Source organism: Ambystoma mexicanum, chromosome 5q (assembly GCF_040938575.1).
Source record: "Ambystoma mexicanum isolate Mex_15411 chromosome 5q, UKY_AmexF1_1, whole genome shotgun sequence".
NCBI lineage: Eukaryota > Metazoa > Chordata > Amphibia > Caudata > Ambystomatidae > Ambystoma > Ambystoma mexicanum.
Window position 1 is genome coordinate 254779235 of NC_090933.1, and position 26261 is coordinate 254805495.

The following is a 26261-nucleotide window of genomic DNA, read 5'->3' on the forward strand; positions in this document are numbered from 1 at the left end:
GAATATTGAACCTACAGACACAATAAATAAGTATTTCATCTGTGTATTACATGCTAGGCGAGACCTGGGTGTATTGCCTGATTGAAATCCTTAACAGAATTTGGGGGCTCGTGCCGTGATTCTGAGTTCAAGTTACCACCCCTGACAGTCTAACACAGCATACTAGCCTGCAGGGTACAGACACCTTCTGTGGTTGGTGTACTGTGCTATATTGTGTACAAGCACCTCTCAAAATAAATATTCCAAAATCAGGCCTGTTTGTAAAAATAAATTAACCCTAAAATAAGTCATAAGGAAATTGATATTTCCAAAATGGCGATCCCAGTAGAAATTAATATGGCTAGGGAACACCCCATGCACAAACTGTTTGTCAGGGGTGAGTGGCCCAAACAGAATGAACCAGTATGGCTGCAGGAAATCAAAGAACAGGTCACTGCCATGGATCTGGATATATGGCAGGACAAGGGCCCATTATGCCAAGTTCTTAGTGAACTGTACATGGCCCCAAAACTAAAAGAGGAGAAGAGTAAAATTGCCAAAATAGCGGCCTACCTGTACCTCCACATAGGTGTAATGCAGGAAAAGCATGCAGAAAACATAGTTCTGCCAAGGAATCGGGTGGAAACACTAGAAAGAATCCAGGCTGATCTGGACTCTGCAGAGCAAAGGCTACTGAAGAGCCAAGACTCAGAGACAGAAGCTAGGCAGTATCTGACAAAACTAAAAGATCTGATTCTCCTACAGCAAGAGAAGGCAGAGCAGGATACCCAATTACAGATACTGAAAGATGAGCATCAGCAAAGGGTTGACTCTTTATAACAGAGTCAACCGAAACTGGCACATCAATTAAATTATATTAGAGTCTGCGCAGTACAGATAGTCACCTTACAAAACCACATAGAATCCCTGAAAGAGGAAAACAATAAATTAATTATTAAAGATCTAGAATCTCAAACAGAATTTGATGAGGAGCGCCAAAAATCCAGTGTATTTAAAAAACAAATGGACGACTTGGCTGAACAGAGGGGTACTCTAAGTCAGGAGAGGGACGCCTTAGGCCAGGAAGTGTGCCAATTAAAAACCAAGCTAGAGGATAGAAAGCTGGCCTCCAAGAGCTCAGTGAAGTAAAAACCGAATATGAGAAGCTACTAGAGCACACCAGGCGGGCGGAGGATGCTCTGGAAAAGAACACACAGACCAATAATGATAAAACTCAGGAGGTGAGTCTCCTGCAGCAGAAATTGGCCGAGTATTTCCAAAACAGCCAGGAAGCACAGAGAGACTATGAGGCTCTCTGTAAAAAGAATGATGTGCTCCACAAACAGATAGCCATGCAAGAGTGAATTATTTAGACCAGTAAGGCCCTGATAGAGGAAGAAAAGATTCAGATTTTGACATATTATCAGGGAATAGGGGATGAAAGAGAAGAAGTAGTGAGGGACAGAGAAACCCCTGGGCATAACATTAGGATCCCTGTGATCAGGGACTCTAACCCCTCCAGTACCATGGACTCTGCCAGCTTTATGTCCAGTGGCTCATATGAACCAAGGGCCATGTGGATGGTAGACTTCAGCAGAATTGGAAACATGGGACTGACAGATCAGTGCCTCTCAGAAATGATGGACGGGTGTCTCTGTACAGATCCCCAAAGGTTAGGGCTAACATCTCTGATCAGGAAGACTCCTGTGAGTGGAGAATCAGGGAAACGGATCCTCAAAAATACTGCCTACCAAAGGATCAGTTTGTAAAATTTGATGGGGAAATCCAGCCCAAAAAGCGTATCCTAAAGACCTCTTCCCAGCTAGAGCAGTGGTGCGGGGGGTACTCTGCCAATCCTGGGAGCAGGGGAGAGTCAGAAGACTCTTCTGAGTGCAACAGGAATCAAGGAACTAGGCCCCCACATTCTGCAAGCCCTTCTCAATCTAGCAGAATCAGGGAGTGCCTAGAGGATCAAATAGCCACCTCCAGTAGTAGTGCCTCTGAGTCAGAGGATGAGTGGACTCGGGTGACTAAGACTAAAAGGGCCAACAAAATTAAGAGGGCTCTACTAAAAGATCCCCTGAAGCAGATCAAGGCCATTAGGAGCATTATAACTCCCTATCACAAAAATGCTAAGTGTTCAGTCTGGGAACACCTTGAATTATACGAACAGATGATGGATACTTTTCATCTGAATGATAGTCAGAGTTGCATCCAATATGTAAAATTGACATTTTCCCCTGAGTACTCAAGCTTATTTGTGGGAATGGAGGATCAGAACTACTCAAGATGGTCCACCTACAGGGCAGCCATCTTAAAACACTTCTCTATCCACAGAAATCCCCAAGAGGCCTGCAAGGCGGCCTACAATCTGCAGTGTGGGGAAGACCAGGCCCCACAAGAATTTGTGCAAGAACTTAAACATGCCTTTGCGCAGACCATCAGGAGGGTGCGCACAGACAGTAGGGAGTTCATTAACACCTTTTTCCATGCACTTCCCAAATACATCATGACCCAGCTGGTGAGGGACTTTCACGAGAAGAGATCACTGGACTGGGTCATTGAACAGGCGACCTGTATTTATGAAGTGCAGAAACCTGCAGAGAACAAAAACACCAATAAAATCCCCAAAACCAGCCAACACCCCTGCTGCTGCTAAGGTGGCAGAGGTGAAGGTTGCCCCATTTTAGATCTGGAGATGGGGGGCCTCAAAATATACCTATACAGAACTTAACCAACCAAAGAACCAGAAGCCCCTCGGGCCAATCGCAGACAGGTAGTCAGGGAGGTAATCCCACAAATGGGACCCCTAACTCCCCGGACTACATAAGCCCCCGTTACAAGGGCAAAAAACCCATCCTGGGGTAAGTGTGGACTCCCCCAGCCCAAGGGGGGGATCCAACCAGGTAGCTACCAACCCAGGAAACTTCCCTCCTAAGTTTCCCCAGGAGGGCAATAATCCCCCAAATGACGGGTTGAGCTTCTTTTCCCAGTATCCGCAAAACTTCAACCCACCAAACAACCCTCTTTTCCTTCCCCACTTTTCTGAGCCCAGACAGCCCAAACCGGGAGAGGGGAGGCAAAGGGTGGAGGGCTAGCCAAACTATCCAGGTATTATGGGAGAAGGGACATTTACCCTTCCCGTGATCCACCTAGGATGGACCAGAGACCCTGTACCAGCCAGAGCGGGTGTCCCAACTGTAGCGCCAGGTCCAGAACTTGTCCCAGAATCTGGGTCGCATGTTGAGGGCTCAGCAGAACCCTCAGATGAACATGGTGGCCCAGACCTCCACAAACCAAGAGTCTGGAACTCCAGAGCAATGACAGGGAGAGAACTCACCGGTTCCAAAGGAGGAGGCACGGGGGAAGGCGGGTGTAAAGCCTTAGAGGAAGCTTCCTTCCCCACTTGTGAAAATCCCCTGGAAAACCAGGAACCGGAAACAAAATCTCCTGCCCCCAAAAGTTTGCAACCTAAGGAACAGAGAATGGGTAGGAAAAATAAAGGACCTTAAAAGACCCATTTTGGGTTGGAGGTTAGTGTCCTCCAATTTGAAGGACAGGGGTCCTCAGAGGACTCTGGGGAATGATTTTCTCCTTCAGGGATGGGTGAACTCCTCCCAAAGAAAAATGGGTCTCGAGAGATCCTCATGAAGACTGAGCAAATGTGGGGACTGAGTTATGATCGCTCACCATTGAACCCCAGAATGATAAGCCAGAAAACCACCTTGCCCAAAAATATTCTGGGGACTGCCTCCAAAAAGGGGTGGGGGTGGCCCAGAATCAGAACCATGGAGCCCAAAACTCCCCCGATATCCAACTGCCACATGTTTTTTACAGATCCCCAAGCTCCCACACAGAATCATGTCCAAACCTATTCTGGGGACTGCCTCCAAAAAGGGGGGCGGCCCAGAATCAGAGAAAGGAGATTCCCTAGCTCCCCAAAGCCATTCTGGTGACTGTGTCCAAAAAGGGGGGGCAGCCCTGAATCAGAAAAGGAGGAACTCGAGACTCCTCAAATCCCTGAGTGTGAAATTGTCTGTTCAGATTCCCAAACCACCCAACCCCATATTGGGGAACGCCTCTTAGAAGGGGGGGCAGCCCAGAACCAGCACAAGAGGAACTCCAAACCTCACCAACCACTTCTGTTGACTGCCTACAAAAAGGGGGGGCAGCCAAGAACCAGAACAAGGGGAGCCCAAAACTCCCCAAATAGCGGTGTGTCAACATTCTTTGTCAGATTCCCCAATTCCAATACCGTCTCTTGACCCAACTATCCCGGTGTCGGAGTCAGAAATAAGTAAATTGACCATTCAGCTCACCAAGAATGCCCATTACCTTTGCCCATTGGAGGAGAAAGAAGGTAGATTCTACGCCTCCATCCAAGTGCAAGTGCAATGTGCAATTCCAGCACTGGTGGACACTGGATCCCCAGCAACTCTGCTGTCAAAGAGGACCTTTGAGCAGCTAAATTCAGGAAGAGGGGAGATATACGAGATTCCTCTCACCCCTCTTCCTAGGCAACTCCAGAACTTCGATGGGAAGGAAATTCCTGTCAAAGGGTCTGCAGAGCTGGCGACACAAGAAGAAGCATCCGGTCATAGTCGTGGCGCCAGAGGGAACCCCCTGTCTACTATGGAATGACATCCTCGTAGGCTGTCTCCCCTAATAGATTGTGTGAATAAAGTACTCTGGACCCAGACTCACAGGCAAATCAAATTAAAACAGAGTGTCAACCATGTTAGTCTAAATGGCACATGCCACATGGTTGAACAAAAACCAACCCAAATTAAGTTCTATCTTCAAAATAGCAAAATCCTTGACGTTACCATCATAGCTGTGGGACAACAAACTGGTGATGGGAATTCCTCTCTATTTCTGAAAATTAACCTTCCTTCCAGTCTCAAGTGGCATTCGACACTGGAAGGAGATACTCTAAAATTCTATACGAATTCACAATCAGAAAATCCCAATTCCATAGTCAAAATTGATAACAAATCAGCACCAAGCCTAGCTGGCATTCTGACGAAGGGCGAACAGCTCTTCCTCCCGATTCAGTTAAATGACGGGAAGGAGTCTGTCCTCACCCGAGTTGACATGAATAGCGAAGAAAGCGTATTATTCAAGAAACTCCCAAAAGACCAGACCTTACCCGCTGTAGAGTCAGTGTATCAATGGGTATGGGCCTGGAAATTCCCCATTCCAAACATCTTCTGCTTAGCAGTTGTGTGATCAAAATTTCTAGGGATCACAAAAGCATAGTACATACTTGTTGGGACATGCGAGGTGCTCATTCCGCTTTTTACATGGGCAGTCACCTCCTCAACCAGCTCGAGATTAATTTGGATCCCAGTCATTGCCAAGCCCGGTCCCAACTGGAGAGTAAATCTCAGGGTCCTGGCAGTCCTAAAGAAAGCCTTCTGGTCAGCACTGGTGCTATGGTAGGAAATGGAATTTCAGAAATGGAGGAGAGGTCACCATCCCAGGCCTCACCTACAGAATCCACATTCCCAGATGTGACTTGCTGGCTAAAAGACAAGTGGGTCCACATAAACCAGCTAAAGAGTTACCATCCCAGGCACACTTTGCGGCAAATAGAAGAGCCTAACGGAAACCCGGAGGGAGAGAACGATGAAACAGAGAAAATTGTTGAATTGTTATTAAATACATGCAAGGAATATTGTAAATTGTTATTGAATACATGCAGAGAAAATTGTTAAATTATCATTAAATGCATGCGTCTATCCCACTGCTGAAATCCCCAGGGGAGCAGTAGTGGGAAAATGTTCATAACCGGGTTATGTTCTGTTTTCTAGTATTGCACCAAGTACACATAATCACCAAGGAGGACCTCCTCAGGGACCTGGGAGAAAAACCCCAAGAGATCCGGAGTGTTGCTCCACACTGGAAAAGAAAGCATGAGAGAAGATGGGAGTATCATTCCCATTCCAACCAGAACCGGCGAGGAGAGAGTGTCACATCAATCACTGATGGGAGAAGAAACCGGTGTCTTCACATGGACAGAAAGAAAAATCCCACATGCCCGACTTCCCCATGACTGTAAGTCAAGCCGAAGTCGGGTGGGGCTTATGTGGGATATTTTTACCCATGCCGATGTGCCCCACTGCACCTCTTTACCAATGGGGAAATAAACAGCCAAAAATGGATGCGCTAACCCCTGTGCGCGCAGAAATCTGCGAAACTGCGCATGGGTCACAATCACAAAAGGCTGCACACCCCTGCCACACACAGTCAAAGTGGGGGGAACACAGAATTCTCACTGCAGGAACATGCCAGTAGGTGCTGTTACACTTAACATGAAGCAAGGCCACCGAACTGGGCTAGAAACCGAACATGCCTTTTAAAATGCAGCTTTTGCAACCTTCAGAGTGCTGTTTTGGCCCTAGATCCATTTAATTTTCCAGTGAACCATTGAAATTAAAAGGGGTACAGATCATCCATTGTGGCCAGAGAAACCGGGCCTCATTGAGTGACGGCAGCTAAGAAATGTATCTCATGAAAAAGGCAGCCCAGCAACATTTCTTTCAGTTCCACAGGAAAAATGCGGCTGAACATGGCAAAACCTGTAACAATTTCAGCTGTGCAGAGAAAACTCCAAGCAAAGGCTGGATGCTTACTTTCAGACTGCATACAAATCTCAGCAGTTAAGAGAAGAACTGGTGCTGAATAAAATGTGTGTGCCACAGAGGAAACTCTGAAGTAAAGGATTCAGTTTAAATGTGCTTTTTCCATGAAGAAGTGCAAAATCACCTGTTTAAAAGCATGTTTTTGTGAAAGGCCTAATTCTTTAAATGGCAAAATCCCCTATAAACTGTTTTCATTTTTATATGTTTTAAATGAAATATTTAGGTGAATCGTAAAGTCAAACCCCAGTTTGCAGTTAATTAAATAATTAATTCTGACTTGACAGTGCCCAGCCTGGGAAAGATTGAGACTTCAGGTTGACACCCCGCTGTCACGATGCCCGCTCCCGGGGAGCCGGCTCAGGCCCTGCGTCCCCGAAAGCGGACATCAAGTCCCCGGGGAAGGTCCCAGCAACCCCTTATAGGGGCCCTTTGGACAGCGTCCTGGCGCCTATGGCGCCAGGCTCATAGAAAACGTCAGTCCTGGCGCCATAGGCGCCAGGCTCATTATGAAAGTGTTTGGGTGCACTTACCTGATGCAGACCATGCTGCAGAACTCCGGCCTCCTTGAGGCCTGAAAGGAACTACTTTACCTGTGGGACTCATTTACCACCCGGGAGTGGTCGGGGAAGGATACATACCTTATTGGAGGAAGGACACATTCTAGGAACTTCTTCCAAGGCTATTTAAACCACACCCGATCAGCCACACGTGCTTCGCGTTGTTCTGCATCTAGCAGCTGGACGCTAACCGTGTCTGCTCCTGCATCTTGACTTCTGCCACACCTGCCAGCATCCTGAATCACCTGCAAAGGAAGGGAACAAGAGAACAGAAGAAGGAAAAGGCCTCACCTGCTAAATCTGCATCCCAGAGACATTTCGCCGACAATCCTGAAAAGGAAGACATTTATTTTTAAAAGCACATCGCATCGATCGCTGCAGCGTCGCATTCTACTCACCTTTACAGGGCGCCTCCATGTTCAGCAGCGACCATCCGGATTCGCAGTCGCGCCCCTGTGCCTAGGGAGAAAAAGACAAGAACAAAGGTGAGAGAAAGAAGGGAAAAGGGAAGCTTAAACTCCATGTCAAGACTTACCTGTTGGGTCATTCCCTTTTCATTTTGGGTCCGCGCCGCATCCAGGCATTTTCGGACCCCGGCCCCTAAGGGGAAAAAGACATCAGCGTTAATGAGTGAATGAAAAGACATTACCAAAACACTCATTAAAGACTTACCTGATTTCCTCAAGGATTTCACCGCTCACCTCAGGTCGGTGCCTGTTCCCCGGCATTCCGTACCCCGGCCCCTATGGGGAAAAAGACACTAGCATTAGAACATTAATGCATGGACACAAGGGGAACCACTTATAGAAAAACTTAACTGGAAGCCAAGCAAGTTTGGTTCTCACTCATCCGAAAATCCAGTGACGTAACTGGATACCAACGCGCCCCTGCATCAGAAGCAGGATGGAGAGCTCGTCCTTCCAGACCCTAAGGTGAGACGCTACGGGGAAGCACAGAAGGGTTTGAGGAGGGTGAGAGGGGGAAGTGGGAGGCCGATTGCATTACCCCGCAGACAGTTAACCCCCTATTCTCACCTACAGAAGGATACTTCTGCGAGTCAGACAAGCCAGATCTGGGGCCCGGTCCAGTCTGTCTTCCGAACCCTGCGCATCGTGACCTCGTCTAAGGCAACGCCTTAGACGAGGTCACAGCAGCGCGAACCAGGCCAGCGCCCCCGTGGGAGTCAGTTGAGCGTTACAGAACGCGAAGCCTTCCTACAAATTCCCACCCAGGCGCTATGGAAACTTCTGAGACTGATCAGTTGGCCCTATTACTGGGGGCATTACGGGCCGAAGTACATGCCGCTCGTCAAGAGACTAATGCCCTCAAGAGGGAATTAATAATATCAAAGGAAAGAACAGATGACCTGGCCAGACAGCTTTTGCAAGGTCAAGCTGGACAAACTCCTCTACCCTGTTCCAGAGGGAACCCCGCTCCTGTGGTTCCCAGTAACCCTGTGCAGATTAATCTACCTGGAAACATGCCGCTGGCCCCACCTGAACGCTTTGCTGGGGACCCCAAACGATTCGCCGTATTCATGAATCAGTGTCGTTTGCACTTCCTATGCAGACCTGGGGCCTTCCCTAATGATCAGACCAAAGTAGCCTTTGTATTGTCATATCTCAGCGGCTATGCTGCCGATTGGTCAGTTCCACTGGTTACTCAAGATGAGCCGATTCTCCGTGATTTTCAAGGATTTCAAGCAAGCATGGAAAGGTTATTTGCTCGACACTCTCAGGGGCAGGCTCTGGATGACGAACTTCCTATCCCTGCGACAGGGCAATCAGGACCTCCTATCCTATATTGCAACCTTTAATAGACTAATTGTGGAAACAGGATGGCCAGAGGATAAAAGAGTCACGTTATTTTATCGAGGTCTATGCGGAGAACTTAAAGATGTCTTGGCCCAAGTTGTAAATCCGCCCCAAGAATGCACAGAATATATAGACTTAGTGGTCCAATTGGATCACAGACTTCAAAACAGAAAAACAGATCGGTCCAGGTTTGAGACCCGGGTGTTGGTCAAGACCCACGCTAACCCCAAGGGAGTTGATGTCTCTGAGCCTATGCAAATTGGAGGGGTTAAAGAACCCTTAACTCAAAAGGAATGTGAAAGGAGGCGGCAGTTAAAATTATGTCTTTATTGTGGGAACTCTGGACACTTTCTACAAGATTGCCTGGCAAAACCGCCCCGAAAAGCGGTAGGAGCCGCTGATAAAAACCATGAAGACTCTGTTTCGGGAAACGACTCAGCCCGACAAGCGTAGGGGTCCGCTTGCCGAGCTTGAAAACTAACTCTCAGACCTCGCATTTCATTGTGCCAATGGTTCTCGTAGATCCAGAAAAGCCTAAGTGGTTGCATGCAATAAAGGCATACATCGATAGTGGGGCTATTGGAAACTATGTGGATTGTGAATTGGCCTCTAGGATTAACCTCCCTCTCCGTCCTAAAACCAGCAAAGATGTCATCACCACAGTCGATGGAACTGAAATTGCCTCTGGACCGGTAACACATTCCACTACTGGGGTGACTCTTATTGGTCCTGACGGCCATCGGGAGGCAGTTGTGTTTGATGTAATCAAGGCTCCACAGTTTCAGGTTATTCTTGGAATTCCTTGGTTAGAGACACATAATCCTCGAATTGATTGGCAAGCTAAGAGAATAACCTTCCCGGATTGTGCACAAACATGCTACCCAGAAAACCTGAAGATTAATCTAGCATCTGTAACCTCTGCCTCCATGCAATTACCTCCGGAATACCAGGACTTTCAGGACGTCTTCCAAAAGGAACAGGCCAACACGTTACCTCCTCACCGATCGTACGATTTCCAAATCGATCTTGTGCCCGGTGCACAACCCCCTTGTAGCAGGATTTATGCCCTTACCGAACCTGAGAACCTGCATTTGAGACAATATTTGGATCAATACCTCGCCAATGGTTTTATTCGCCCGTCAAAGTCCCCGGCATCCTCGGCTTTGTTCTTCGTGCCTAAAAAAGAAGGCGACCTTAGAACTTGTATCGATTACCGCGCATTGAACCAGATAACGGTTAAAAACCGTTATCCTCTGCCTCTGATTCCTGAACTCCTTGACCAGGTGAAGGACGCTTGCATATACACCAAGTTAGATCTCCGGGGGGCATATCATCTGGTGCGAGTAAAAGAAGGCGACGAATGGAAAACAGCCTTCCGTACAAAATATGGATTATTCGAATACCAGGTAATGCCTTTCGGGTTGTGCAATGCGCTTGCTGCCTTCCAATTCTTCATGAATGATGTCCTTCGGGAACTCATCGATGTTTGTGTTGTCGTCTATATCGATGACATTCTAGTGTACTCCTCTTCGGAATCTGATCACAGAAAACACATTAGGGCAGTTCTGGAAAAACTGCGCCAACACAAACTATTTGCTAAACTGGAGAAATGTGTTTTCCATACCACAGAAGTTGAGTTTCTCGGTTTCATCCTGACACCCAAAGGAGTCCGATTGGACTCAAGAAAAGTGGATGCCATCCTCAAATGGCCATCACCTAGCTCTGTAAAAGGGGTTCAAAGCATGCTCGGCTTTGCCAATTTCTACCGCAGGTTTATCCCGGGATTTTCACGCATAGTACAACCCATTACTGCACTCTTGAGGAAAAATAAACGTTTTGAATGGTCTGAAGAAGCCGAGCAGGCCTTCCAGGATTTAAAAGCTAAGTTTACCTCCGCACCTATATTGAAACACCCACGTCCAGATCTCCCGTATGTCGTCGAAACTGACGCATCCAGCCTAGCCATGGGAGCAGTTCTGTCTCAAAGAGATCCTGAAACCAACCAACTGCATCCCGTAGATTTTGGTCCAGAAAATTCTCGGCACCAGAGATTAATTACGCAATTACTGACAAAGAACTGTTAGCCATAAAGTCCGCTTTTAAAGCCTGGCGGCATTACCTGCTTGGCGCTCGACATACCATCACGGTGATCACTGATCACCGGAATTTACAGTATTTGAAAACCGCCAAGGCTCAGTCATCACGGCAGCTCCGATGGGCTTTGTTTTTCGCTGAATTTGATTTCGTGATTACCTATCGACCTGGCTGCAAGAACGGCAAAGCAGACGCCTTATCCCGAATTGGAATGGGAGAATCTGATACAAACTCAGAACCAGTACCAATAATTCCCGAACAGAGAATTCTAGGCATGACTTCGTTACAGACGCTTGAAGACATTCAAGTCAGAGTGAAACAACTCCTGGACCCTACAGTCCTACAGGATTGGATACAAAAGGGATCAGACTTTACCATAGATAATGGTTTACCTTATTACCAAGGACGCTTATTCCTGCCGCACAAGGATTTACACGAACTAGTTATTTCAGGTTATCATGATACATTTATAGAGGGACACCCCGGTATTGCCAAGACAATGGAAAAGGTGAAACGACAATTCTGGTGGCCCTCTTGGCGAAAAGATGTTAAATCTTTTGTGATGTCCTGTGGTGTTTGCGCCCAAAATAAAGGTCAAAAGAAAAGACCAGCCGGTCTCCTTCAACCTCTAGACATACCGCCAGCACCCTGGCACACCCTATCAATGGATTTTATTACGGACTTGCCTCCTTGTTCGGGATACAATACCATTCTGGTAATTGTGGATTTGTTTTCCAAAATGGCCCACTTCATTCCTTTGAAAGGTTTACCTTCAGCTTCTGTCCTAGCCAAAGAATTCCTCGAAAATATTGTTCGGCTACATGGATTCCCATCTATACTAATCTCTGACCGGGGAAGCCAATTCATTTCCCACTACTGGCGCAAATGTTGTCAAATGGCACAAATCGACGTAAGATTATCGACCAGTCACCACCCTCAGACCGATGGTCAGACCGAGAGGACAAATTAGACCCTTGAGCAGTACTTACGGTGTATGTTACAGCAATCCGAAAGCAACTGGAAAGACATTCTTTGGATAGCCGAATACGCATATAATAATTTGGTACACTCTGGAACTGGCCATAGTCCTTTTTATACCTTGTTTGGACATCACCCTCGAACCTCAAACCTCGACTCACCTCAGAACCTCAGAGTGCCCGCAGTAGAACATCTGCATTCTACCATTACCCGAGCCTTCAAAGAGGCAACCACGCATTTACAACAAGCCAAGAGAAAATACAAGGAGAATGCTGACCTACATCGGAGTGAAGCACCTCCGTATCAGATTGAAGATCAAGTGTGGTTAGCGACCAGACATTTACCGCTCAAAGGGCCTCGAACCTTTAACCCAAAATATCTGGGACCTTATTCTATTACGGCAATAATTAACCCAGTAGCGGTTAAACTTGATTTACCAGCTAATATGTGAATTCACCCTGTTTTTCATGTGTCACTTCTGAAACCAGTGGTCCCCGGAACCCGACTACTCAAACCTCCAGAACCTATTCAAATAGATGGGGAACCCGAATTCGAAGTGAAGAACATTTTAGATTCAAAAATGTTTAGGTCAAAGCTTTTCTACCTAATTGATTGGAAGGGGTACGGCCCTCAGGAGAGGTCGTGGGAACCCAGTGACCATGTGCATGCACCTCGCTTAGTCAGGAAATTCCACCGACTCTTCCCAAACAAACCAAAACCCCTGGAGGGAACAACCTTGGGAGGGGCCTTGGGGGGGAGTGCTGTCACGATGCCCGCTCCCGGGGAGCCGGCTCAGGCCCTGCGTCCTCGAAAGCGGACATCAAGTCCCCGGGGAAGGTCCCAGCAACCCCTTATAGGGGCCCTTTGGACAGCGTCCTGGCGCCTATGGCGCCAGGCTCATAGAAAACGTCAGTCCTGGCGCCATAGGCGCCAGGCTCATTATGAAAGTGTTTGGGTGCACTTACCTGATGCAGACCATGCTGCAGAACCCCGGCCTCCTTGAGGCCTGAAAGGAACTACTTTACCTGTGGGACACATTTACCACCCGGCGTGGTCGGGGAAGGATACATACCTGATTGGAGGAAGGACACATTCTAGGAACTTCTTCCAAGGCTATTTAAACCACACCCGATCAGCCACACGTGCTTCGCGTTGTTCTGCATCTAGCAGCTGGACGCTCACCGTGTCTGCTCCTGCATCTTGACTTCTGCCACACCTGCCAGCATCCTGAATCACCTGCAAAGGAAGGGAACAAGAGAACAGAAGAAGGAAAAGGCCTCACCTGCTAAATCTGCATCCCAGAGACATTTCGCCGACAATCCTGAAAAGGAACACATTTATTTTTAAAAGCACATCGCATCGATCGCTGCAGCGTCGCATTCTACTCACCTTATAGAAAAACTTACCTGGAAGCCAAGCAAGTTTGGTTCTCACCGATCCGAAAATCCACTGACGTAACTGGATACCAACGCGCCCCTGCATCAGAAGCAGGATGTAGAGCTCGTCCTTCCAGACCCTAAGGTGAGACGCTACGGGGAAGCACAGAAGGGTTTGAGGAGGGTGAGAGAGGGAAGTGGGAGGCCGATTGCATTACCCCGCAGACAGTTAACCCCCTATTCTCACCTACAGAAGGATACTTCTGCGAGTCAGACAAGCCAGATCTGGGGCCCGGTCCAGTCCGTCTTCCGAACCCTGCGCATCGCCTTAGACGAGGTCACAGCAGCGCAAACCAGGCCAGCGCCCCCGTGGGAGTCAGGTGAGCGTTACACCACTGCTAGCAGGAAGGCTTAATTGCTGCAGGAGGATCTCGCATATTTAGAACAATGAACTCATTAGACATTTGTCTGGGGCCATCCAAGGACAATGGCATGCTGCACACTGATCCCTCCAGGGGAGGGGCAGGAAACTTCCCTCTGCACCCCCACCCTGATCAAAGGAATTTGACAGCTGTTGCCGGTTGAAAGAAGAAAAAAAAAACTGCTAACATACATGTGTTGTTTAAATGCCTATTTGTGATTAGGTTTTGAAAACCTTTAACTTTGCAACATGAAGGAGGACAAATCTAAAAATGGGTAGTTGTAAATCTAATGTTATGCTCTTTCTGTGAAGACGTGAGTGAACCCTGTACCACATAAGGGACAAAAGTTACACAAAAAGAATAATTGTGGCAAAACTATTGATGCTGCAGATATAATAGTGTATACCCGTGTTCTAGGGGTAATTGCCCAGATACGTACTGAATTAGGAATTGTTAGGCCAAACTGTTATGATTAAAATTGACAAAATTCCACAGAACGACAAAGACAGCTCTCACTGAGATGGGAGTTAGATGTAAGGATAACCCACAAAATATGCAATGTATGTGTCCGATTTTATCAGAGGGCATAATTATAGAAATGTGCATTTGTGGGAAAGTTAAATTGTGGTTCAAATCAATGTGGAAGTTCCCAAATCACATCATAAAATATGACAGTTCTTTTTGACTTCCTACCAGAAAAAGGCAAGTGCCTTCGGCCTATCAGTTGTTTAAATGCCTATTTGTGATTAGGTTTTGAAAACCTTTAACTTTGCAACATGAAGGAGGACAAATCTAAAAATGGGTAGTTGTAAATCTAATGTTATGCTCTTTCTGTGAAGACGTGAGTGAACCCTGTACCACATAAGGGACAAAAGTTACACAAAAAGAATAATTGTGGCAAAACTATTGATGCTGCAGATATAATAGTGTATACCCGTGTTCTAGGGGTAATTGCCCAGATACGTACTGAATTAGGAATTGTTAGGCCAAACTGTTATGATTAAAATTGACAAAATTCCACAGAACGACAAAGACAGCTCTCACTGAGATGGGAGTTAGATGTAAGGATAACCCACAAAATATGCAATGTATGTGTCCGATTTTATCAGAGGGCATAATTATAGAAATGTGCATTTGTGGGAAAGTTAAATTGTGGTTCAAATCAATGTGGAAGTTCCCAAATCACATCATAAAATATGACAGTTCTTTTTGACTTCCTACCAGAAAAAGGCAAGTGCCTTCGGCCTATCACAGCCTTTGGGGTGTGGTTTGAAATTCTGCCCCTACCGTAAACTGAGTGATGTCACTTGGCATGATAAATATGGGAACTTCTCCACGCACAGACACACTGATTCCTGACTACATCCTGATTTCCACGTGACGCTCTGGTCCTGACTTCTGCATCCTGTTCCAGAACTCTTCATCTTGTTCCAGTTCCAGATTTCTTTACCAAGCCAAGGCCCATCATTTGCTGAACTCTTTTCAGCTAGGCCCACATCATGAAACCATCCCAAAGAACTTCAGGGAAATAATTCTGATTCAGTTTGGCTTGCTACCATTCTTGCTTGCCGGCTGAAACTCGCCATACCTTTGATCTACAGTGTCCGGTAACCAGAAGGGCCAATCCAATCCAATCCAGTCTGAGGTGCAGTCCAATTGACCAGAACAGCCCAGCTGATCCAATTCCGCCAGAGTTGCCCTGATGTCTGTAAACCGATCCGTGATGATCAGAACCTGATGGTCCAGTCTTAAATTACAAGTGGACTGTAAGAATTAATAGGAATCCTAGTGACCCAGAGTATATTTGCCTTGTCATATCTGAATGTCAACCTATCCCACCTTTTACTTAAGAACCTCTAATATTGTCAGAATCATTTTTCCAACCCTGTTTACAATCCCGAGGTTAGCACTGATTTTTCTCATTTATTTTACAAAACCATAAGCCATTAGTGATTTGGATTAAGTAAAGTAATTCCCATCCCGAAAAACAGAGGTTAACAATCGGCCGTGCATAAATGTGGAGATTCACGGGTGGCATTCTCTTTTTCTTAGTCATTAATATAGTTTAAATAAAACCAATCTGTCAATTTTAAAACCGAATTTCTGCTTTTCTCTGTTCTATTTTTTCACATACGCCTCTCATTAAAACTTACATAACTTCTTTCATTTTATAGCTAGAGACTTAATTACAACTCTCACTTAAACCTAAGACCTGTAGTTACAACCACAAGAAAGAAAACGCATTGGTAAACAGTGTATTTGACCCATTTTTAAAAAAATTGCATAGTCAAATTTAGGCGCAAATTCGCATTTTGCAAAAGTTTTACACTTGTTTTTTTTCCCATTCAAAGTGTTTCTTAACTTCCTTTCTGATTTAAAGTGTGTTATGTTGCTCATCTTGTAGTTTATGTTTGTTAGAACCAGTTTAGTATTGCTCCAATAGGAATTTATATCAATTTAAGGATTTTTGCACACTTTTCCTTGTTTCACAAAGCCATTTTCAACTGTCATTCCCAAACACGCTTTTCTCTCTTGTTTGGGGAGGGAAGATTGCATTCAAACCCTATACACTGTTCTGTATTCCTGAATACCTGCTGCTTACTTACATCTGTGTAGAATTGCTCATTTGTGAATTAATAACTTTTCAGGGGGAAATCTTAACCTAAGTGCTATCTTGTCACAATCTTGTCACAAGCCAAAACTGTTCTTTTTCCTGTGTTTTCTATTCTGTATTGCTATAAGTGAATTAAATTGCTTTATTTACTTTCCGAATTGTTTTGTCACCACATTGGTGATTGCTGCCCCATATAAATATATTTTAAAATTTTGTTTGATTTGAATTTTAAGTAATACATAAATATTTACCTAGCCAGCCTGATTCCTGGTCCACTGTGACCTGGGGGGGGGGGGTATTTTGAGAAGGGTGTGATATGAGCAGTATATCACTCAGAATATTGAACCTATAGACACAATAAATAAGTATTTCATCTGTGCATTACATGCTAGGCGAGACCCGGGTGTATTGCCTGATTGAAATCCTTAACACTATTTATGTTGTGGCTCCCCTGTTGGAAGGAAGGGGAATGGAACTGGACTGATACCGTCTGATGATTTAGACAGCTCCTTACAGTGGCCATATTGGAAGAGGTGGAATAGCGAATTAATGTAATTTACAGGTGTGCCAGAGTTCCAGGATCTGTGATTCCTGACATTCTCATTGATTTGTCTTTCACTTATGCCTACTAAATTCTTGTGGGATTCTCAGTGCTTTGCCCTTCCCCTCCACCTACAAAATGTACATTGGGTTCTCAATACTATGGCCTTCTCCTTTGCCTACTAAGTGCACATGAAAACTTGTGAGATCAGGTGTGATGCATGCCTCCCTGTGCCAGATCAATTGGCATACAAAGATATAACCAGGAAACAGGCCTTCTTTTACTACATCCTAACCTATAGTACACCATCCTGGTTACAATCAGTAGCAGGCCAACAAGACTGGTGTTCTGGAGGAAGTCTAGACCCTGCTTTTCAGGGAATATCTAGGGGTCAATTAGGATCTGTTAAACCTAAGTATATGCCACCCCAGTGTATGGCGAAATACTTTACTATAACCTGAATCATCCCCTTACATGACGTCTCTGTTGTTTCCTGGTAAGCTTTGGACTACATGGATCCAAATACAAAATACATGTGAGGTTATTATTGTTTAGGTATTTTCCTCCACCTACTAAATTCATGTGGGCTCTCATTGCGTTGCCCTTCTCTTATGGTTACTACATTCTTTTGGGACTTTCATTGATTTGGCCTTCCCCTCCACCTACAAAATTCACATTGGGTTCACAGTGCTTTCACCTTCTCCTATGCCTACCAAGTGCATGTGGAGTATTTAGTGATTTGAGTTTCTCCACCTACAAGATGCATGCAGGTTTCTCAATACTTTTGCCATCTCCTATGCCTTTTAAATGCACATTGTGTTCTAAGTGCTTTCACCTTCTCCTTCACTTACAAAATGCATGTCGAGTTTTCATTGCTTTTGCCTTCTAACCAGTTGTAGAACTGTACCAAAGAAAGTGGTGGAACTGTGACCTGGGCGGGGAACAACATGCAACACATTTTTCAAGGGTTGCAGCCATGCTGCTTGACAGCCAATTGAGTTTAAACAGATTTAAGTTTAGCTGTAACTGCTACTGGGTGGTAAAGTGGAGAAATGTGATTTAACCTCACAAAGAACAGTTCTGGAATTGTGAAAATGGTTGAAAAATGTAGTTCAGCTGTTAACAGTAAAACATAAAAGTAGTGGCACTTCACTCCCGACCGTTCCCGGTCACTGCAACCACTGCTTCTCACATGACTACTAAGGTCTCGATAGGTTCTCACTGCTTAGTCTTTCTCCTGCCTGTAGTTCATAGATGTAGGGTTCACAGTGATTTGGCTTAAAAATGTGGCCAGTAAATTCATATGTGGTTCCCAGTGCTTTGACCTTCTCTGCCTGCAAAATGCACAACGGGTTCTCATTTATTGGGCCTTCTCTTATGCCTACTAAATGAAGATGAGATTCTTAGTTTGTTCTGCCATGCCTACAAATTGAACTTGGTGTATCTGTGCTTTGATCTTCTCATTTGACTAAAGATTGCAAAAGGGTGTTCACAGCCCTTTGACCTTCTCTTTGGTCTCCTAAAGGAACATACAGTTCTCAGTGTGTTGGCCTTTCTTCTACACCTACAAATTGCACATGGTGTTCTTGGTGCGTCAGCCTTCTCAACCTACAAAATGCACCTTGGATTGTAAGTGTCTCAGCCTTCTCCTACAATTGGTAAATGCATGTGTGGTTCACACTGCTTTGACCTTCATCTGCACCATCAAAATGCACATGGGATTCACAGCTCTTTGGCAGTCTCTGATGCTATAAATGCACATGTGGTTCTCAGTGTTTTGGCCTTCACCAAGGCCTACAAAATGCAGGTGGGGTTTATTGCCCTTCCATTCATTGTTCACAGATGCACTAACCAAGAAAAATATGTGTCCTAACTCCCACCACCCCAAAAGCTCAAAGTACCTGCAAGTACCACTAAACTGCGAGACTCTGTTCGTTTACACAGCGGCTGGAAAATCTTTACTACTTGGACCCATTTTTGGATGTGAACTAACTACCCCAGAAGGTGATCAAAGTGTTTGGACATTATCATTGACGCCTTAGACCAAAGAGACTTTACTTCACTCATTTCACTTTACTTACTGTGCCATTTTCTCTTGTTTTCTGTAGGCTTGTGAAAAGTAAACACGCCCTTTAGAGGTGTACTATATATTATGCACATGCACGCACCAGCGTGCGCACACCTAGCCAAGTACCTGCAAGTACCGCTTAGCCGCTTTGCTGCAGTGCTGCGTTGCTGCTGCTTCAATTCACTGAAAATAGGTACGCTCAAATAGGTACTGTTATGCTGATTGCCTAACTTTATTACATTTTGTATGCGCCTTTAGTGGGTGGTATTGTTCTTACCTTGGGTTTGGTGCGAATTGGGTAAAACAAACGTGTTTGCTGGGAGGTAAAATACGAGTTCCTGTCACATCACCTGTGCACTCTAAAATCGAACATGCCCGTATTTTAGGTTTGTTGCTAAATACCCCTTCAATAGTTGGTAAGAAGTTAAAACCCTTATCTCGCACTTCGAGAAAAAATATTACGCTGACCCCAGTTTTAAGAACTCTGCTAACTAATAGAGATATTCGCTCCTTCTGTGCTAAGAGAAAGGAGTGCATGTCCGAGGACTTGTACCCAGAGGAGGCGGCGTTGCCCAAGAGTCTGGGTACTGTAGTTCCTTCTTTACTAATCACCGTTGGAGTTTGTAAGGACACTATTCCATCCAGCATGTTTGACCTCACCATTTTGCTGATTGCACAAACGCCTCAAAAACACAAAAGTAATGGGAAACACATGTCGCCTTTGAACAAGCTCAGTGAAGTGTCACCTGTGTTGCCGAACATATCTATACATGCAAGCTCGGATAAATTGAGCTCCTCTTCCGGCACGATAAGCACTGACTACCACGCCCCAGGCTCAATGGACACGTCCATCCATTCTATTGCCGATTCTTTTTTACATCCGACTCCACGGCGCTGTCTCCCAATAAATAATTCTGATAATCCATCGGAAAACTTAGCTCTCATTGAAATGACTCTGGCTGCCGTAAACACCACTGTTGCAAGCCTATTTAAATTATTTGACTGTTTAGACTTGAAAATCTCACAACAATCCAGTCAGATACAACAAATACTCGATTGGATTACAAAATTACCCATAGTCCCTCATTATTCTAACAATGGTGGAAACACAAGACGAAATGAAGGAACAACTGAACCTCATTTCGTGCTGAGAGAATTGAATAGTGTGAATCCTATTTCTTCGGTCTTGCCTCTGTTCAAGAATATAATATGTCCTGTTGAGCAAAGCACACCCAGAAGTCATCAACTTAAATGATTCATGGATTAGTTTAGACATGAGTACCAAATAACCTCAGCCCAATGTTCGTGGTGACCTTGCTGATGCCTTTTTCCAAAAGACGAGTCTTAAAAATCGTCCGAAACGGACTGTGACTAAAACAAAAGTGGCCACGTGAAAGGCGACTAAGCCATTTCAGTTAGATAAGGCTGCGCCTCTCGTGCCTCCCTTATTTCAAGCAATAGAGCAACCACACTTGTCAAAGCCCTCTCTGGCTCCAGTAACAACACTGACAACTCCACTTGTAACTCATGCACCAGTGGTGGCCGTGGACAGTCATAAAGAGGCCTCCTCATCAAACCCCTCCCCTGAATTATGAGCCCTTGACTGAAATTCTGAACTTAATTGACAATTCGTCAAATGAGGTGCATATAAGGGCGACAGACAACCAAAACCCTGCACAAGAGGTACAACCAATTTTAGAGCTGGAAATAAGATCAGGGCGAAGTAAAACAAATGACCTTGCAGTAGATAATGCAGTACAAGATCGTATGACATCAATCAAAGCTGCAGTTGACACATATTCATTACAACGCGTCACACAAACTATGGTGGTTAAACCCCCTATTCCTGTTAGGGGAGAGGCAGTCGGCCCTTTTACGAACACCAATCGATCCATAACAAAAGTAATAGTGGATGGTTGTCTCCCACTTAAACAATCAAATGACTGTTTGCAGTCTCAAAATGAATCCCGCATGAATCCTGCCCTCGAGTCGAGTCTGCTTTAATAGCAGCACAAAATATAAACTCGACGAATAAGGACATTGCCAGATCAAGTCGTCATGACAATAAAAATACCTTCAAGAATTATCATTCACTCATTGTTAAATGTAGTGATGCTCCTTTTGAAAGATAGGATTTATGTTGAACAAGTATATTGAACATCTTTGGAGATGTAGCTAACTTGGAATACATAGGCCCTCATTACGACCCTGGCGGAAATCTAAAAACGATGGCGGAAATGCAACACCGCCATCGAATACCGCTCGGTGCGATTATGACCCGTCACCGTAAAGTACGATGCCATCAGCGACACCGTAGTGAACGCCAACGCAAACTGCACGAAGTACGCGCACGCGCGCCATGCAAAACCGGAATTACCACCATGGCGCAACGGTACGCGAATGCTGACCCTAGCGGACATTCACTTAACGCCATCAAGCATGGCGGAAAGTACCATTCCGCCATGGTGAGAATTACGGCATCGCGAACCAACCGTAAATGGCCCTACTGAGTGCCTGTACACCACTCCCTGCCCACATTGCACAACACCTCGTAGGTGCAATGAAGTTACACAATGCAACCAGTGAAATGCACAAGTCACCCATGCATGCCAACGAACAAATGAATGTAGGGGCTCCAAGTGCCTTGTGAGTGGCCATCCATATTTGGCATGGCACCATTGCCGTACTGATGCAGCACAGGCACGTGAAGGTTCAAGTACAGCAATATGAACTGAAACATGAGACAAAACAACAACAGGCCCCCATCGCTTGACACCAGTGTAAGGCAACATTCAAAGCAGTATCCTGAGGGAGACTGCACCAGCCCTGTACTCATGCCAGTAAACAAACCAACCATCAGCATAAGCATGTACCACACAAGTTGGCAGAGTGACTGAGCAGCCAGGCTCATCTCAAGAGGGGCCAATGGGAGCTGCAGGGCACAGATGGCACGAATACAGAAGCTATTCCAATGGACATGACCTCTGATAATCACATCATTCCACCAATCCACCTGGCTGACCGGCATCTGTCACACAAAAGCTAATCCCCCGCCCCTGAGCATGACATCATTAAAACAGTCATAATGGCAGGCCCCATCCCTGACCTTACTGGGCTTCGTAGGCAAACGCGGCCAGTACAGTACCACGCAACTATACTCAGAAGCCGGAACCCAATGCAGATCTCCTCACAATACACCGCTCCACAAATAGGAATATGCTACATTACTTGCAAAGAATAACGCTACACGGTTGAAATCAGAATCAAATTTTAATGCACATCAAATTCACCAAGCCCATACAGCTATTAGGTCATAAACTCCAATATATTTTTCATTACTGTGGGCTGCATCCGCAATAAATGACCAGCTTCTCCTTGTGTGACGCCCTGTTCCTTCATGGTACACAGGGGCTACATTCACGTTCAAAAAGGCAACATGGAAGCGCCGAGAACCGCAGGGCCGTCCCATTAGGTAGGCACTAGACCAGCTGAAAGGCTGATATGTAGCTCCTAGCCACTAGTACTGCGTAAGGGCATGTGGCCCATTGGCGATCGTCCCATAAGATCGTAATGGTGCTCCACTGATTAACTCGAAGCAGCAGGTGTCGGGAGTAAAAGCCATCTGCAGGAGTGGCATACAGATGGCAGCGGCAAAAGGGGAGGAGATACCTGTCACCCAAATGAAATGAAAAAGAATAGCATGGGCATCAGAACTTCATTTGTATTACTCACTTCAATGATCACACTAAATCCACAGCCATATGCATGCTAGCCCACTCAAAAGGATTATTTCCACCCAAAAATCACTTGCGAATCATAACTATATAAATCGAGGTGAAAACACTATTACAAACGAGTGTTTGTGTGCATGCGTCTGTTAAAACAGAATCCATTAGATGGGATTCGTAACGTGCATAGACACAAGTGTTTGAAGGCGCGTCGAGACAGGGAGGGTTCAACAAGGGCAGATAGACGATGGTCCCACTATGGCAGCTCTGCATCACATAGCGCAGGGGAAGGGGATAGATCCCGAAAAGCCATGTACATGGCAAACTCTCAATTAAATCATCTGTCCATGCATCCATACATCATTCCCTCATCCCGGTATGAAAACGCCTGATTATTTACTCACATCACATTTGAAACTTTCATTGAGTCTGTGCGTAATGCAGTCTGCAAAATCCACTGTGCTCCAGCCCGGAATCCTAGTGTTGTGAAGTAACATGTATTTGGGAACGTCCTGCCTTATCGTCCACTACGCTATTGCGCATCCCATACTATTCATATCAATCATTGCATTCTCGCCATGGCTCCTGTCCCAAGGACATTAAAAAATAGAACGTTATATTTGCAGTCAGACCTGTGGGCGTCTCCTCGCCGCTAGCTGAAAACCGAAAGCGCTGTCCTTCGAATTCCTCATTTGCAACATCACGTCGATAAGGCATCTGTGACCGCTTGAAATCACAAATTCATCCATGTAGTGCGGCAGTGTGTGAAAATGGCAACTGGCTTCACTCACAAATGGGACGCCCCGCCCGTCGGTGAACCTCGGTACAGTGCTCGCCCAAAGGGGATTGCAGCTGGCACAGGTGGAATGAATCACCACAGGTGGAGGCTATACAGCCTGAAAACACATAAATAGCACACCCAACCCCCTCCCACAACCACACCCACTCCAAAATGCTACCGGCAGGACTAGCGATGTTGGCCCTGGGGGACCTGATAGCACTGCAAGTACTCCAACTTCAAGAAGAAGACGAACACCAACTACTACAACAACCGGCCGCACAGAGGAGACGCAGGAGGAGGAGGAGGGCAAGGCAGGGCCAGCAAGGGCCACCAGCACAGCCACTACCACCACGCAGGCAGCCCGCAATCCCACGCCTCCGAGCTCATCCGTTCAACCTCACTGCTGAGCAGATCCACACCCTCTACCGTTTGGACGGGGACACCATAACCGCCATTGTGAACATGACACACGCTGACCTTGTCAGCATGATAGATAGCCCAACCGCCATCCCACCCCTACTGAAGGTGGTGTCTGTACTACACTTCCTGGCCACAGGCACCTACCAGCACACAGTCGGACAGTTGCATGGCATATCACAGCCACTGTTCTCACGGACACTATTGCAAGTGCTCGATGCCCTCCTGAAGCACGCAGACGACTACATCTCTCTACCACGCTCGGAGCAGGAAATTACGAACACAAAAGTGGGATTCCATGCACTTGCCGACATACCGGGTTGCATTGGTGCCATCGACTGCACCCATGTGGAATTGGTCGTCCCACATGCCATGGAGGCCCAGTACCGCAACCGAAAACAATTTCATTCCCTGAATGTACAAATGGTGTGTGACTCCAACAGGATCATTACACATTGTTGTGCCAGATTCCCTGGATCAACCCATGATTCTATGGTCTTGAGGAACTCTACTATACCACGCTACATGGAGCGACACGCAGGGAACAGATCCTGGCTACTCGGTGAGTCTCATTTCATGCATGATGATGTGGGGTATGTGATGCGGCAATGACCTGGCAGGAAGGGGGGGGTGCGTACGTAGCAATGGCATTCCTCAATATTCCTTTCCTGTCCACATACAGGTGATGCCGGGTATCCACTGAAGAGATGGCTCCTTACACCACTCCGGAACCCACAGAACCAGCATGAGGAGGACTACAACCATGCCCACTCACGTACCCGTGTAGTCATTGAACAGGCATTCGGCCTACTGAAGGCTCGTTTCCGCTGCCTCAGCAGGTCTGGCGGGGCACTCTGTACCGCCATGAGAAGGTTGCAAAGATGGTCATGGCATGTGTCATGCTACACAACATGTGCGTACGTAGAAATGTGCCCATGCCCCCTGACGCAGAACTACAAGCACCTGAAGATGGTCATGATGAGGGTGGGGATGTGGCAGCACCTCAAGGAGTCCGCGAGGCACAGGAGGGCCGTGAAATTCGTCAGAATATCATAGATTCATGCTTCTAGCACTCACGCCTGGTGGCTGATACATGGACACGGGACTTGTGGCACTGTGTGTGTCTGGAACATGCACAATGTGGAATGTACGCCTATAAAAACCTCGTACACAAAGATCAATGTCCACACATCTCATTGGGTGATTATGTAATGTTTATAGCATATGTGAAATTATATTACACACCCCATCGACCCGCCACCCAAGAAAGCCCAACACCCCCCCTCCACCCTCCTACCTCCCCCCCGAACACCAGTGTCCAAAGATGCTCATTGTCAGTGGGCAGACGCTATTGCAAGCCCCCTCTCCGGGTATCAGGGGCACCCCTGCCTGTGGAGCGCAGGTTCCTCCCAGATCTACGTTGGGGGCTGCCCTGGACGGAACTTGCAACGGATGATGTCTCTGCCTGCTCACGTCCATGCATGTCCCTAAGGGTTTGTGAGAGCTCAGTGAGCACACGGCGCACAGCGGCAAGTTCACCACATACGTCTTTGGACGTCGCATGCAGTTCCCCCCTCAGGCTCTCGGTGCTTCTCTCCATTTGTACCCTCAGGCTCTCGGTGCTTCTCTCCATTTGTACCCTTAGTGTCTCTGTACTTCTCTCCATTTGTGCCCTAAGTGTCTCAGTAGATGTTTCTATGACTGCCTTAGTACCCCCACATTCATCAGCATGCTCCTTGAGGAGCGTGGCCAGTTGCTGCTGTTGCACGATCACCTGGTCGAGGGACTGTTGCCTCTGCTGGGCCATGGCCATTTGCGGTGGTGTCACAGAGGGGCTGGTGACCTCATGTTGCCTTGCCACAGGGCTTGTGGGGGATGGCCAGTCGTCGTCTTGTGGGTGCCCCTGCGTGGTATCCTCATGGTGTACGGGATGAAACAAACAGGGGGATTGAGACAGGTCATGGATGGGTCCTACATCGACAGCACCGTTTTCTGTGTCGGAGCATGCTGCCATTAATGCAGTGTCACCTATGGTGCTGCTGCCACCAGAAGCAGTGCCTTCTGTGGCATCCATTGGGGGGACCTGTGGTGCTGCTGTTGTGGGCATGCTGGCTGCTGGGGTGCCTGTTGAAGTCCCCTCCTGTGTGCTGCCACTTGATTTGTGCTGCTGCCGTGTCTTGATCCGTGCAGCTGAGGTGGAGGGTCTTTGGCCGTTGGTCTTGGCCCTCTTTGCAGGTGTGCTGGTAGG